The 13,787-nt window shown below is 43.1% G+C and overlaps 1 pseudogene; it reads right to left on the reverse strand.

Moving 5' to 3' along the window:
- Positions 1-12,702: 12,702 nt before the first annotated feature.
- Positions 12,703-13,352, reverse strand: LOC100426946 (translationally-controlled tumor protein-like; annotated as a pseudogene).
- Positions 13,353-13,787: the final 435 nt, after the last annotated feature.

Genomic DNA, 13,787 nt, shown 5'->3' on the forward strand with positions numbered 1-13,787 from the left:
ACCCGGAGACCCCCTTGCCTGTTGATAGATGGTGGCTTCTCACTGTATCGTCACTTGGTGGAACAAAAGCTCTCTGTGACCTCTGTATTAGTCCGTTCTCACGCTGCTAATAAAGACATACCCGAGACCGGGTAATTTATAAGGGAAAGAGGTTTAATGGACTCACAGTTCTACATGGCTGTGGAGGCCTCACAATCATGGTGGAAGGCAAAACAGGAGCAAAGACATGTCTTACATGGTGGCAGGCAAGAGAAGCGCCAAGCAAAAGAGGGAAAAGCCCCTTATAAAGCCATCGGATCTCGTGAGAACTCACTCACTATCACAAGAACAGCAGCATGGGGGTAACTGCCCTCATGATTCAATTACCTCCCACCGGGTCCCTCCCACAACACGTGGGGGTTATGAGAACTACGATTCAAGATGAGATTTGGGTGAGGACACAGTCAGACCGTATCAACCTCCTTCATAAGGGCACTAACCACATTCATAACCCAATCATCCTCCAAAGGCCCCACCTCCTAATACCATCACATTAGGGGCTAGGATTTCAACAGGGGAATTTTGAGGAGACAGAAACAGTCCATAGCAGAGAGTAATAGGGAAATCATTGTCAGTAACTCCACGTTGGAGTCTCAGCAGCTGGGCGTGTGACGTGCCATGACTGAGATAGGCCAGTCTGAAGGAGGAAGGTGTATCAGATGGAGGGTGACTTGGGGTCATGGAGGTGGAGAAGGATCAGGAGCTCAGTTAGATACCAGGTGGACAGAGTAAATAGGCTTTGGACATACAAACCTGGAACTTAAAAGAGAAGACTGGCTGAAGATACAAATTCGAGAGTCTGCAGCATATTATTATTATTTTTTAGACGGAGTCTCGCTCTGTTGCCAGGCTGGAATGCAGCGGCGCGATGTCGGCCCACCGCAACCTCCGCCTCCCAGGTTCAAGCAATTTTCCTGCCTCAGCCTCCTGAGTAGCTGGGACTACAGGCGCTGCCACCACACCCACCTAATTTTTGTCTTTTTAGTAGAAACAGGGTTTCACCGTGTTAGCCAGGATGGTCTTGGTCTCCTGACCTTGTGATCTGCCCGCCTCGGCCTCCCAAAGTGCTGGGATTATAGGTGTGAGCCACTGCACGCAGCCTGCAACATATATTAATAGATGGATTTGAAACTCTGGGCCTAGATGGGACTACCTAGGGATAGGGGATAGAACAGAGAAAAGAAGAACACTGGGGATACAGCCTGCAACTCTTCTGCACTGTGCCTCCAATTCCCAAGTTTTCTTCAATAATCATATTGCTATGGTTCAGATGTGTGCTCCAAAACTAGATCCCCAGTGTGAAGGTGTTGGGGAGTGGAACTTTAAGAGGTGTTTAGGTCACAAGGGCTCTACCCTCATGAATGGATTAATGCCATTTTCACAGGAGTAGGTTCCTTATGAAAGGACAGGTTCAGCCCCCTCTATCTGTCTCCATCTCTACCTCTACCTCTAGCCCTCTCTTCGCAATTTCTCCTCTGTCATGGGATAACACAGCACAAAGGCCCTCATCAGATATGGCCCCTGATCTTGGACTTCCCAGCCCCCAGAACTGTGAAAAAATACATTTCTGTTCTTTATAAAGTACCCCGTCTCAGGCTTTTTGTTACAGCAGCACAAAATGGACAAAACCACTTATGTTAAGGCTTGACTTAGGAGAAAAATGAAGAAATATCATCTTCTAAAAGATGAGAGGACATCACACTGACATTCCTTTCCATTGGAAACAGATGGTGCATTTGGAAGGGAAAATGGAAGATGACGGAATGAAGCGAGGATTCTGAATAAGAGCGTGGGCAGAGTTGAGGGAAACAGACAAAGGAGGGGAGGTCCTCTGAGGGTAGCAAAAGCCGGGAACACATCTCGCCCCTGGACTTGGAGAAGCAGAGGAGGGAGGGGTGTCTAAGTCCAGCACATGCTGTGGCCAAAGGCAGAGAACTGCAGCGATTCCACACAGCGCCCAGCAGGGAGGCAGCCAGGCAGGCAGTGCTCCCACATCTCTCCTTGTCCACTCGCAGCTCTGGCTGGGGCCTTGCAATGGTGAAACCCAAGGAGAACCCAGGGGCAAGGAGAGAGGTGGGAGAGACTCAAGATTCAACAATAACTCTAAGGATAATCCTCCTCTAATTTCAATCTTAATTATTTCATGCACATTATATTATTGATAGGTTAAGGGTCGATCTTTTTTTTTTTTTTCTGGAGATGGAATCTCACTCTGTCCCCCAGGCTGGAATGCAGTGGCGCAATCTTGGTTCACTGCAACCTCTGCCTCATGGGTTCAAGCAATTCTCCTGCCACAGCCTCCTGAGTAGCTGGGATTACAGGCAGGCATCCAACGCCCAGCTAATTTTTTGTATTTTTAGTAGAGACAGGGTTTCACCATATTGACCAGGCTAGTCTTGAACTCCTGACCTCAGGTGATCCACCCGCCTTGGCCTCCCAAACTACTGGGATTACAGGTGTGAGCCACTGCACCCAGCCCAAAAAAACTATCTTTAGACATCCCCTTTTCAATCCTTTAGATGTTTCCACATGAAATGTGAGACATGGCGTCTGCACTCTTGGGGATTCGGCAAAAATAAGATTACAAACAGCTCCATTATCACTTCTTGTCATGCCTTATATATGGAAATCTAATATTTGACAACAGTGGACGTTTAAATCAGAAGGGAAAAGACCAGCCATTCAGTAAGTGATGATGTGACATGTGGTTATCAACTGGAGGAAAAAAAATAAGTTAACCCCTACTTCGTGCCAATAATACAAATAAATTCCATCAGGATTAAAGCCCCAAAACATTTTTAAAGTATTTGCTAGAAATAGAGGATAACACGTTTATCCTCAGCTTTCTTAAGAGACAAAAAGCAAAAACTATACAAGAAAAACAATAAATTTGTTCATCTGTAGGAACCGTGAGAACATGCCTAGAAGGTCTCTAACTACAGGGAGCCATGATTGTCCAAGGGCTTGGCTGCTGATTACTAAGCACAGTGGGGATATACTAAGATAGACCATATTTGGTTTCATGGCTGTGAGACCCAAGCAGTCACTCAGGGTCCTGAACTCAGAAGGACCCTATGCTCACTTGAGCACTCTGCTGTTTTGTCTTGAAATTCTCTGTCTCCTTTTTTTTTTTTTTTTTTGAGACAAGGTTTTACTCCATCACCCAGGCTAGAGTGCAGTGACCTGATCATGGCTCACTGTAGCCTTGACTTCCTAGGCTCAGGTGGTCCTCCCACCTCAGCCTCCTGAGTAACTGGGACTACAGGTGCATGCCACCATGTCTGGCTAATTTTTTGTATTTTTTAAAGAGATAGGGTTTCACCATGTTGCCCAGGCTGGTCTCAAATTCCTAGGATCAAGCAATCCACCCACCTTGGCCCTGCAAAGTGCTGGGATTACAGACAGGAGCCACTGCGCCCAGCCCAAAATTCTTAATACATTTTTAACACAGAGTCCTGCATATTAATGTTAAACTGGACCATCAGATTATGCAGCTAATCCTGCCTGGAGACAGGACCCTTCTGATGGTCAACGTTGGCTCAAGGACCACATGGCATTCTTGTGGAACCTTCTTTAAACTTCGTATCAGTAGAGGAAACTTCCACTCACTCTTCCCTCCCTTCGTCACTCAAGGTTTGAGGGTGAGGCCAGGCACAGTGGCTCACACCTGTAATCCCAGCACTTTGGGAGGCCGAGGCAAGTGGATCACAAGGTCAGGAGTTCAAGACCAGCCTGGCCAACATAGTGAAAGTCCGTCTTTACTAAAAAAAAAAACCAATACAACAATTAGCTAGGCATGGTGGCGTGCACCTATAGTACCAGCTACTTGGGAGCCTGAAGCAGAATTGCTTGAACCTGGGAGGTGGAGGTTGCAGTGAGCTGAGATCACACCACTGCACTCCAGCCTGGGCAACAGAGCGAGACTCTGTCTCAAAAAAAAAAAAAAAAAAAAAAAAAGGTCTGAAGGGTATCCCCTTCCCATTTTCTCACAGGCATTTTTCCTAAAAAATTCTCACACACCTAATCCAATTTGAATGACCATTTCTTGGAGGACCTAGAAGCTTAAGCAGTAACTAGAGGCCAGACAATACAGGTGGAAAGACAAGAATTTCTGACTTCCTCACTTACTGCCTGGCAGGCCAAGAGCGTGAGGTCTGGGTTGGTAGGTGGGGCAAGGATAACCCCTGTTACAAGGTATGGCTCTAATGTGACAGATTTCACCAGCGGTGGCCTGGCCAAATGTCCAGTGGCAGAGAAGCCTGTGGCAGGTACAATGATGTGGGCTTTGAAAAATCTGGGGAAACAAAGCATATAAAGACAACAGTGTTGGTTGAGTAATGCTAAGTCACGCTGACACCCTACAGAAAGATGATGAGAGACTGAGGGTTGATTACCAGCAGTAAATGGCCAAGGATGAGAGCCAGAGGACCTGGGTGGCAGCCCACAAAGAGGCCCTATCAGCTGCAAAGGAAGAACTGACACAGGCCAGCAGCTGGCTAAAGATGCAGTTCTGTTGCAGATAGCTCTGGAGATGTTTAAAAGCTCAGCGAAGGCAAGCGTGGCAGGCAGTGGGCAAGGCCCTGATGAGGGAAACCTGGATAGATGCAACCCTCTCTGTAGAATAGAGCCAAACAAAAGCAAGGCAAAAGACAGAAAGTCCTGGTAATATTGCATGAACTCCTGGATCCAGTCATATCTAAAGGCAAAATCCATCTCTGGACTTTTCAACTTTGAGGATTTCCTTTTGCAAAGGCAACTTTGAGTTTTTTTGTTTGTTTTTTGTTTTTGTTTTTGTTTTTGTTTTTTTGTCGCCCAGGCTGGAGTGCAGTGGCGCAATCTCAGCTCACTGAAACCTCTGCCTCCTGGGTTCAAGCGATTCTCCTGCCTCAGCACCCCGAGTAGCTGAGACTGTAGGCACGTGCCACCACACCTAGCTAATTTTTTATTTTTAGTAGAGATGGGGTTTCACCATGTTGGCCAGGCTGGTATTGAACTCCTGACCTCAGGTGATCCACCGGCCTTGGCCTCCCAAAGTGCTGGGATTACAGGTGTGAGCCACTGCGCCCAGCCTGAGATTTTTGTCACTTACACTGCAGAGTCCAACCACAGCTTTCTCTTGTATATCTTTTTACACAGAGAAGCATCTTCCCCTTATGAAATCCAGCCACAACAAAAATTCCACATGCTTTCTTTCATGTTTTTGCAGAAAGGGGGGAAATTGTGGACTCACACAGAGCATGATTCCATAAGCTGGTCTTGTTTCAATCAAGAAAATCCTCATGGCAGCCTGGAATCCATTTCATTCCTTCATACTCTGCGCCCTGCTTTGAGGCTTCCTGTTGGCGGACCATTTGTTTTACATAAGATGGCTCCAGATTCGTTTTTAAGCCCCGTCTTCTACAATCTGGCTCTGGAACTAAGCTCTTCAACTCCTGGGGGGTTTACAGCCTTGCTTTCTGCTGATGCGAATTTCTTCTTAATCCTTAGAAGTTCCAGACCTTTTTCCTTCTAATGTTTTATAACGCATTTTGAAAAGGCGAAAGAGAGTGGGGTTGGGGACTGGATGTTGTGGTTTCCTTACCCAGTCGGTAGGGAGTGTTGAAGGCCAGTTGTGACTTAGTTATGACAGTAAAAAATCTTGAGATTAATTTCAGCTCACTGCAGCTCTTCCCATAACACAAAAAGCACAACATCTCAGGGACCTCTACTCAGAAAAGGTTTACAGGGTTGGGAGCTGAGAATGCACTGATACATGGTTGTTGATTGTATATAGCTGCTTAATCAGCACGTGTTTACTGAGCACTAGAGCACTTCACATTATTGTTACCAAATATTTGCTGTCACTCCCTACGGAAAGATTATATTTCCCTGTGCCAATGACATCCAGTGAAGCCATTTAACTTGTTTAGCCTAGGAGATGTCAATAACAGAGACCTGTCTCACTCCCAGACAGAAGCTGTAAGAACAAATTTTAACTTCACCGTGTTTTTAATTCACCCCCACTCTGGACAAGTGATGCTCCAGAAAGAGGCTGCTCTGTTAGCTGGAGTCCAAAAGTCAGGTCAGACTCAAACTGGAGACAGAGACAGTGCACAGTGAACGTATAACATGAGCAAGAAATAAACCTTTCCTCTTGTCAGTCACTGAGATTTAGGGGACATTTGTTACAGCAGCTTAATAGAGACGATCCTGAACCACACGCACACTCACTATGTGCTCCTCATTGTACAGATGCATAAACCTTTTTATTTTTAGTAGAGATGGGGTTTCACCATGTTGGCCAGGCTGGTATTGAACTCCTGACCTCAGATGATCCACCGGCCTTGGCCTCCCAAAGTGCTGGGATTACAGGTGTGAGCCACTGCGCCCAGCCTGAGATTTTTGTCACTTACACTGCAGAGTCCAACCACAGCTTTCTCTTGTATATCTTTTTACACAGAGAAGCATCTTCCCCTTATGAAATCCAGCCACAACAAAAATTCCACATGCTTTCTTTCATGTTTTTGCAGAAAGGGGGGAAATTGTGGAACTATTAGGCCACAGCCCCAATATAGCTTTGCTTAATAATAACTTCTATTAAATAAGGGCGTTCCCTATGCCACAGAAGGCTTCAAGTTTTCTTTAGGCAGCAGAACCTCCTCCCCCACATACACAGATTGTCAACTACAAAGCAGACACCAGCAGAGCTGCTCTGGTTGAAGGAGAAAGGGCCAGAAATTTGGCAGTTCTGTCTCCCCAAAGACCAGGCCCAACCCAGTGTCAGATATCTGGCCAACACTCAGTGAATATTTGTTGAATAAGTAAACAGATATACTATTTCCTGCAGAATTCATTAAGGACTCTCTGGAAACCTAGTGTTCCATGGAAGAAAATTTAAAATTCCCTTTAGCAACGGACCCTATAGGTTGTTTCAGATGCAGTTGTCAAATTTATATGTATAGAAGAAGAGAACAAGAGCAGAGACAGTAAGGATTCAGATGTTATTTCAACCAGTGGTTCCATCTTTCCAGTCACGGTTCTATAAGAGACGTTAATGATTGTTATTAAATAGTTTTGTTAAGTGTTTCCTATGGCATCTTTTTCCATGGTTCAGCCAACTGCAGACATGCTAATAAATAGAGAAGAGGGACAAAGACAAAAGGTCTAATAATGCACACATTGAGTAATTAGTCCTAAAGCAATCATTCAACCTCCTGTGTGGACAGTGTACGTTAGAGAAAATGCTGGGAAAAAAACCTGATAAACTCTAGAGAACTGGCTCAAAATTATACTTCCTATTTTTTGTTTTTTGAGACAGAGTCTTGCTCTGTTGCCAAGGCTAGAGGGCAACGGCATGATCACGGCTCACTGCAGCCTCCATCTCCTGGGCTCAAGTGATCCTCCCACTTCAGGCTCCTGAGCAGTTGGGAGGACAGCCACGTGACACTGCACCTACCTAGTTTTTAAATATTTTGTGGATATGGAGTGTTACTCTGTTGCCCAGGCTGGTCTCAAATTCCTTTGCTCAAGCAATCCTCCCGCCTTGGCCTCCCAAAGTTGTGGGATTACAGGCATGAGCCACTGCACCTGGCCTCAAAATTATACCTTCAATATAAAATGAATTCCTCTTCTTACTAAATCTCTGTTTCTCCTTCTCTCTCTTCCCGTAAATGTAGCCTGCTATACATAATGAACCCAATGTTCATATTATTCTAGTAACAGTGATCTGTTAGCAAAGGATTCTGTGAAAAGAATAATGGAAGTGGGAGCTCTGCTGGGAAGATGGCAGACTAAGATAATAGATAACAGCAAAAAGCTCCCTCAATAGACTCCTTGCTATGCTGCCTAAAACGCTAGGATTTTAAAAACCCTTTTAAAATTTATAGTTTAGCTCACAAGGAGGAAGGAAAGAAGAAACTCTAGTGGCCACATGGAGGAGAGAACTGAAAAGTGGTATGTAAGCTGGCACTGTAGATGTGCTGGGGCCTGGTTGTTGTTCTAAATAACCAAGGTATACTCGGGTTTCAGTGTTCATGCGGGAATAGTTGCTGAGGCATTGGGCAAGATGAAGAGGGGGAACTACAACCCCTGTGTGGATCTGAATTGTCAAAGAGCTGCAACCTCAGAAAATGGGTGGTATCTCGGCTCAGGCTACCATAACAAATTACCATCAACTGAGTGGTTTATAAGCAACAGAAATGTATTTCTCACAGTTCTGGAGGCTGGAGGTCTGAGATCAGGGACCCAGTATGGTCGGATTCTGGTGAGGGTGCTCTTCTGGGTCGCAGACAGCTACCTTCTCGTCGGAGCCTCACGTGGCAGAAGAGGGTAAGCTACCTCTCTGGGATCCCTTTTATAAGGGTCCTAGTCCCGCTCATGAGGGTTCCACCCATTAACTCCTAAAGGCCCCACTTCCCAGTCCATCACAATGGTGATTATATTTCAACACATGAATTTTAGGGAGATAAAAATCTTCATTCCCTAACTGGTGGGCCAGAAAAAATTCATCTATCAGCTCAGTGAGCATTTAAGAAAGGGAGCTCATGACATCACCTTTTAAAAGGAGATAACTATTTACTGTAACATTTCTTTTGTTGTTACAAATTTAGCATGTCTTTTTCACTCCTAGGCTTGTCTTTACTCACGCTCTTGTGATAAAGTACTTTAGGTTTTGAGTAGTCTGCTCCTAACCCTATTTTTCCCATAAACTCTTCTTGTTTTTAGTGTGTGATTTCCTGAATGCAAGACCCGTTTTTTAAATATACCAATTGTGTGCAAAATGTTGTGCTTGGTGTCCTTGAAGAAAAATAGATGACTGGCACAGCCCATGCTACTGAAGCCCATGCAACCTAAGAGGGAAATAAAAGCAACAAAATAATTATGATATGACCAAAAATGTGGCAAGGTCCATGTATGAAAGACAAAAAGTTCAAAGGAAATTCAGGTAATTTGGGCTTTTTAGCCAATACTTAAAAAGAAAATCTAAGTACCTACTAGTTATTTGGGAAGAAAAGTTAACATTGCTATTACAAAGTTGCCGACTGTTTTTAGCATTTCTTAATTTTATTGGCAACACCTTGGATTTCATGTGGACTTCCTTTTTCATGTCCAGTTTTATTTAATATTTTAGTCAGTAATTGTTCTCTATTAGTTCATTACTCATCTTTGGAGTATATAAATGGTCTTGGAAAAAAATCAAAGTGACCCTCCAGTGAACTTCTACTTATGCAGAATGTTTATATGAATAACACATGGTAGATACAAATCTTCATCAAACATCTCTACTGTTGAAAGGGATAAGATCATAACCATTCATATTTTAAGAAAGATAAAGTCTATACCTAACATCTGTACTCTGTGAGACGAATCCAAAGAACCACAGATTAATAAATAGCACCCAAAATGTAACAATGGTCAAGATGGTCAACATTGACAGAGACTCATCAGATTGACTCTTCTAGTGACGTTGAAATGATGCCTACTAGTTGGATCAGTTTTCAGATTCATGTCACACCTCATATGTTCATGTAAAAATGGCCAGTTTAGTAGTTGTTAATTATGCTAAAGTTTATTTTACCCCAGTGTTTACTAATTGTTTTCTTATTTTATGTAAAAGCGAGTCTAAAAAAAAAAGGTCTTTCCAAGAACACACAACATAAATGTATACTTCTATTTGAAACTCTTAGAGACTTTCTCTTATTAGAAACTGCAGAGAGACATCACCAGGAATGGCAGAGTAAGGATCTCCAAAAAGCTGCTTCTCCACAAAAACAACAAGAACACACAAAAAAAAGAAAGAAAGAAGGAAGGATGGAAGGAAGGAAGGAAGGAAGGAAGGAAGGAAGGAAGGAAGGAAGGAAGGAAGGGAGGAAGGGAGGGAGGGAGGGAGGGAGGGAGGGAAGGAGGGAGGAAGGAAGGAAGAAGAGAAGGCAGGAAGGAACAAAGGAGGGAGGGAGGGAAGGAGAGAGGGAAGGAAGGAAGAGAAAGAAGAAAAAAGGAAAGAAGGGAAGAGGAAGGAAGGAAGGAAGGAAGGAAGGAAGGAAGGAAGAAAGAAAGAAAGAAAGAAAGAAAGAAAGAAAGAAAGAAAGAAAGAAAGAAAGAAAGAAAGAAAGAAAGAAAGCCAGCCTAGCAACAATAGTCAGTATCAACTTTTTCAGAACTCTAGAAATTAGGCAAAGGTTTGCAACAATCCATAAAGAAAGCATAACAATTATAAACATATATGCACCTGACAACGGAGCCTCAAAATACATGAAGCAAAATCAGACAAAAGGAACAGATATGAAAGGAGAAATAGATAATAATATTTATTTCAAAAACAATAATATTTGGAGACTTCAAAATAGGTAGAACAACTATACATAATCCATGAGGAAATAGAAGACTTGAACAACATTATAACACAACTAGATCTAACAGACATCTATAGAACAATGCACCCAATGAGAGAACAACACATATTCTTCTAAAGCACACATGGAAATTTATTCAGGAAAGACTATACGTTAAGCTGTAAAATAAGACCTTGATATGCTTAAAAGGGCTGAAATAAGAAATGCCTATTTTCTGACCACAATGCAATGAGATTAAAAATCAGTTACAGAAGGCAATTTGGGAAATTTACATAAATATGAAAATTAATACAACTAAAGAACCAATGAATCAAAGAAGAAATCACACAAGAAAATACTTTTAGATAAATGAAAATATCTACCAAGAGATTAATAAATTTATTGGTTTATTATAAACTTATAAATGAATTCTCTTTTTTTTTTTAAAGTAACTGCAGCTCATAATTTTTTTTTTTTTTTTAAGACAGTCTTGCTCTGTCGCCCAGGCTGGAGTGCAGTGGCATGATCTCGGCTCACTGCAACCTCCGTCTCCTGGCTTCAATCAACTTCCCTGCCTCAGCCTCCCGAGTAGCTGGGATTACAGGCATGCAACACCATGTCCAGCTAATTTTTGTATTTTTAGTAGAGACAGGGTTTCACCATGTTAGCCAGTCTGGTCTTGAACTCCTGACATCAGGTGATCCATCCACCTTGGCCTCCCAAAGTGCTGGGATTACAGATGTGAGCCACCACGTCCAGCCTTTAACATTTTTTTTTTAATTTTTATTGTTTTAGCTCCTAACCTGATTTCTGAATACAAAGCTTTAAAATATTATTTTTGGGTTTTTTTTCTTCTAGACAGATTTCAACTCACATTGACACTGATTTTCAAAGAGCAATAACCAAGCCTGCTGTTCTATGATAGTACTAAACTGGAAAAGGATTTATTAATTTTTAGGGTTACCATATGAAGCTGAGGCATTAGGAGAGGGAAAGAACCAACCTACTGTGCCCAGCAGAGAGGGCAGAAGGTGAAAAACATCCCCAATTCACTCTTCTACCTTCTCATCTTCAGCCAGTGCCTTCCGTCGGCCAAACCCAAATGGAAGCAGAGGTTAAGGAAGCCTTCCGATGTAATCCATAAACATGAACCTTGCAGGACACCAAGTAAGGTGGATAGCTGGAGAGCGGAGAAAGAGACACAAATGAAGAATGCCCAACACCCATTCTTATGTCACTTTGCATGAGATTTAAAGTCAGAGTAGAAGCCAAGTTGCCTAATTGGGAACCAGTTCGCAATTTTTGGGTAGGGAAGGACAGAGCACCTTGATCTGTCATTACATTAAAACAATAAGAAGTACATCAAGGTACTTTTGGAAGAACAAGGGGTCCTGCTTGCCAGACAGTGATGTCCATCATGGACATCTTTTAGAGCCCTCTTTTCTTTTGAGACAGTCTCACTCTGTCATCCAGGCTGTAGCACAGTGGCATGGTCTCAGCTCACCACAACCTTCACTTCCTGGGTTCAAGTGATTCTTGTGCCTCAGCCTCCCAAGTAGCAGGGATTATAGGCATGCACCACCACACCTGGTTAATTTTTTTATTTTTAGTAGAGATAGGGTTTTGCATGTTGGCCAGGCTGCTCTCAAACTCCTGGCCTCAAGTGATCTGCCCGCCTCTGCCTCCCAAAGTGCTAGGATTACAGGCATGAGAAGAGCTTTATTTTTAAAGATTTTAGTACTGTTGTAATCCCAAACAACTGGCTACACCACAAAAGTGAAAATGAAATGGATTGTAAAACCATTTGCACCTCATCATTGGGTCTTCTCTATCTATGACTGGTTAAATATGGCGGGCAGATCACGAGGTCAAGAGATCAAGACCATCCTGGCCAACATGGTGAAACCCTGTCTCTACTAAAAATACAAAAATTAGATGGGCATGGAAGCATGTGCCTGTAGTCCCAGCTACTCAGGAGGCTGAGGCAGGAGAATCACTTGAACCCAGGAGGCAGAGGTTGCAATGAGCCCAGATTGTGCCACTGCACTCCAGCCTGGCAACAGAGCAAGACTCTGTCAAAAATAAATAAATAAATAAAATAAAATAAAAAATCCAGTGAAAGGTAAATAAATAAATAAACAAACCTCTAAAAAATTATAAAGAAATTTTGCTTCTCTCCTTCGCAGAGCTCCATGTGAGTATATATGTAGGTGGGAGAGAGGTAGCTGACAGCTCCAGTCTAGGTCACAGAGTTGTATTTTTTTTTAACTTTAAATGTATTTTATTTTTAGACAACCTATATATGGTATGCTTTTCTTTTTTTTTTTTTCCCCTCAGAAACAATGCTTCCACTCCAAATAAATCATGGTCAAAATAAAGTGCTCAAGGTGACATCAGTTCCATTTGTCTTCAAAGGTGTTGTGTGGATGACAAGTGGTAGCCAGTTACAATGACAGGTGATAGATCCAAAGCAATTGCCAAATCTGTTAACATTTTTCCATTTCTAAATGATCCTTAAAGAAAATCATATCTGGGGTCACATCATCTTCATGGTAGTCCAGTAGAGCCAGCATGCCATCTGGATTCATGTCCTCACAAATAATGAACTGGTACTTTTTGAAATTAGCAAGGATGTGCTTGATTTGTTCTGCAGTCTGTCATAAAAGATTTACTTTTTATGGTCTCTGTTCTTCAAGTTTGCCTTTGACTCATCTCATGTAATCTTTGATGTACTTCCTGTAGTCTTCTTTTGTGGAGCTGGTTTCTGGCAAGTGATGGTTCATGATGATAACAACAGCATCAATTACTGTGCTTTCTATATCTTTACCGTAGGGGTCTTCAGTGGAGGCATTCTCACTAATGGGCAAGTCTTCAATGTTACCCTCTGTCCTACTGACCATCTTCCCCTCCACCTCCAGACACAGCCTGTCCCTGATCTCCAGGATCTTTGTAAAAGTCAGAGGATACCTCTTTGTGGCCGATGAGATCACGGTAGGTTATCATGAAGTCAGCTGGAGGGAGTTGATGGTGGTCTAGCTTAGCAGGAGCCTGGAGCTCAGAGCGAGCTCTGTGCAGCTAGAGCAGAGCTCAGGTGGAAGTGGAGAGCAGGTGGCAAAACCAGAGTTGTATCTCTTAATGCCAGTGCCAGGGATATTGACTTCCAGGTCCTCTCTGTTGAACTGAAGGCATGGGAGATGGAGGAGAGGGTCACGGTTCCCTTCTGCAAGTGCTACCAGCAACTATCAAAACAACTCTGAGCACAGCATTGGCTGATGGACCACTTCCCCCAGCCAGTACCACCCTAGCGCATGTGAGCACTGGCATGGCCTGGAAGGCATTGAAATCTTTCCCTCTGGTGACTCGGTATCATCAAGGGAGTGCAAGTAAGGTCCTGATAGTTAAATTATCTCTGATGGTAATTTCTAGAAATTACAAGTC

This window comes from Macaca mulatta, chromosome 3, assembly GCF_049350105.2.
Source record: "Macaca mulatta isolate MMU2019108-1 chromosome 3, T2T-MMU8v2.0, whole genome shotgun sequence".
In the NCBI taxonomy this organism is placed as follows: Eukaryota; Metazoa; Chordata; class Mammalia; order Primates; family Cercopithecidae; genus Macaca; species Macaca mulatta.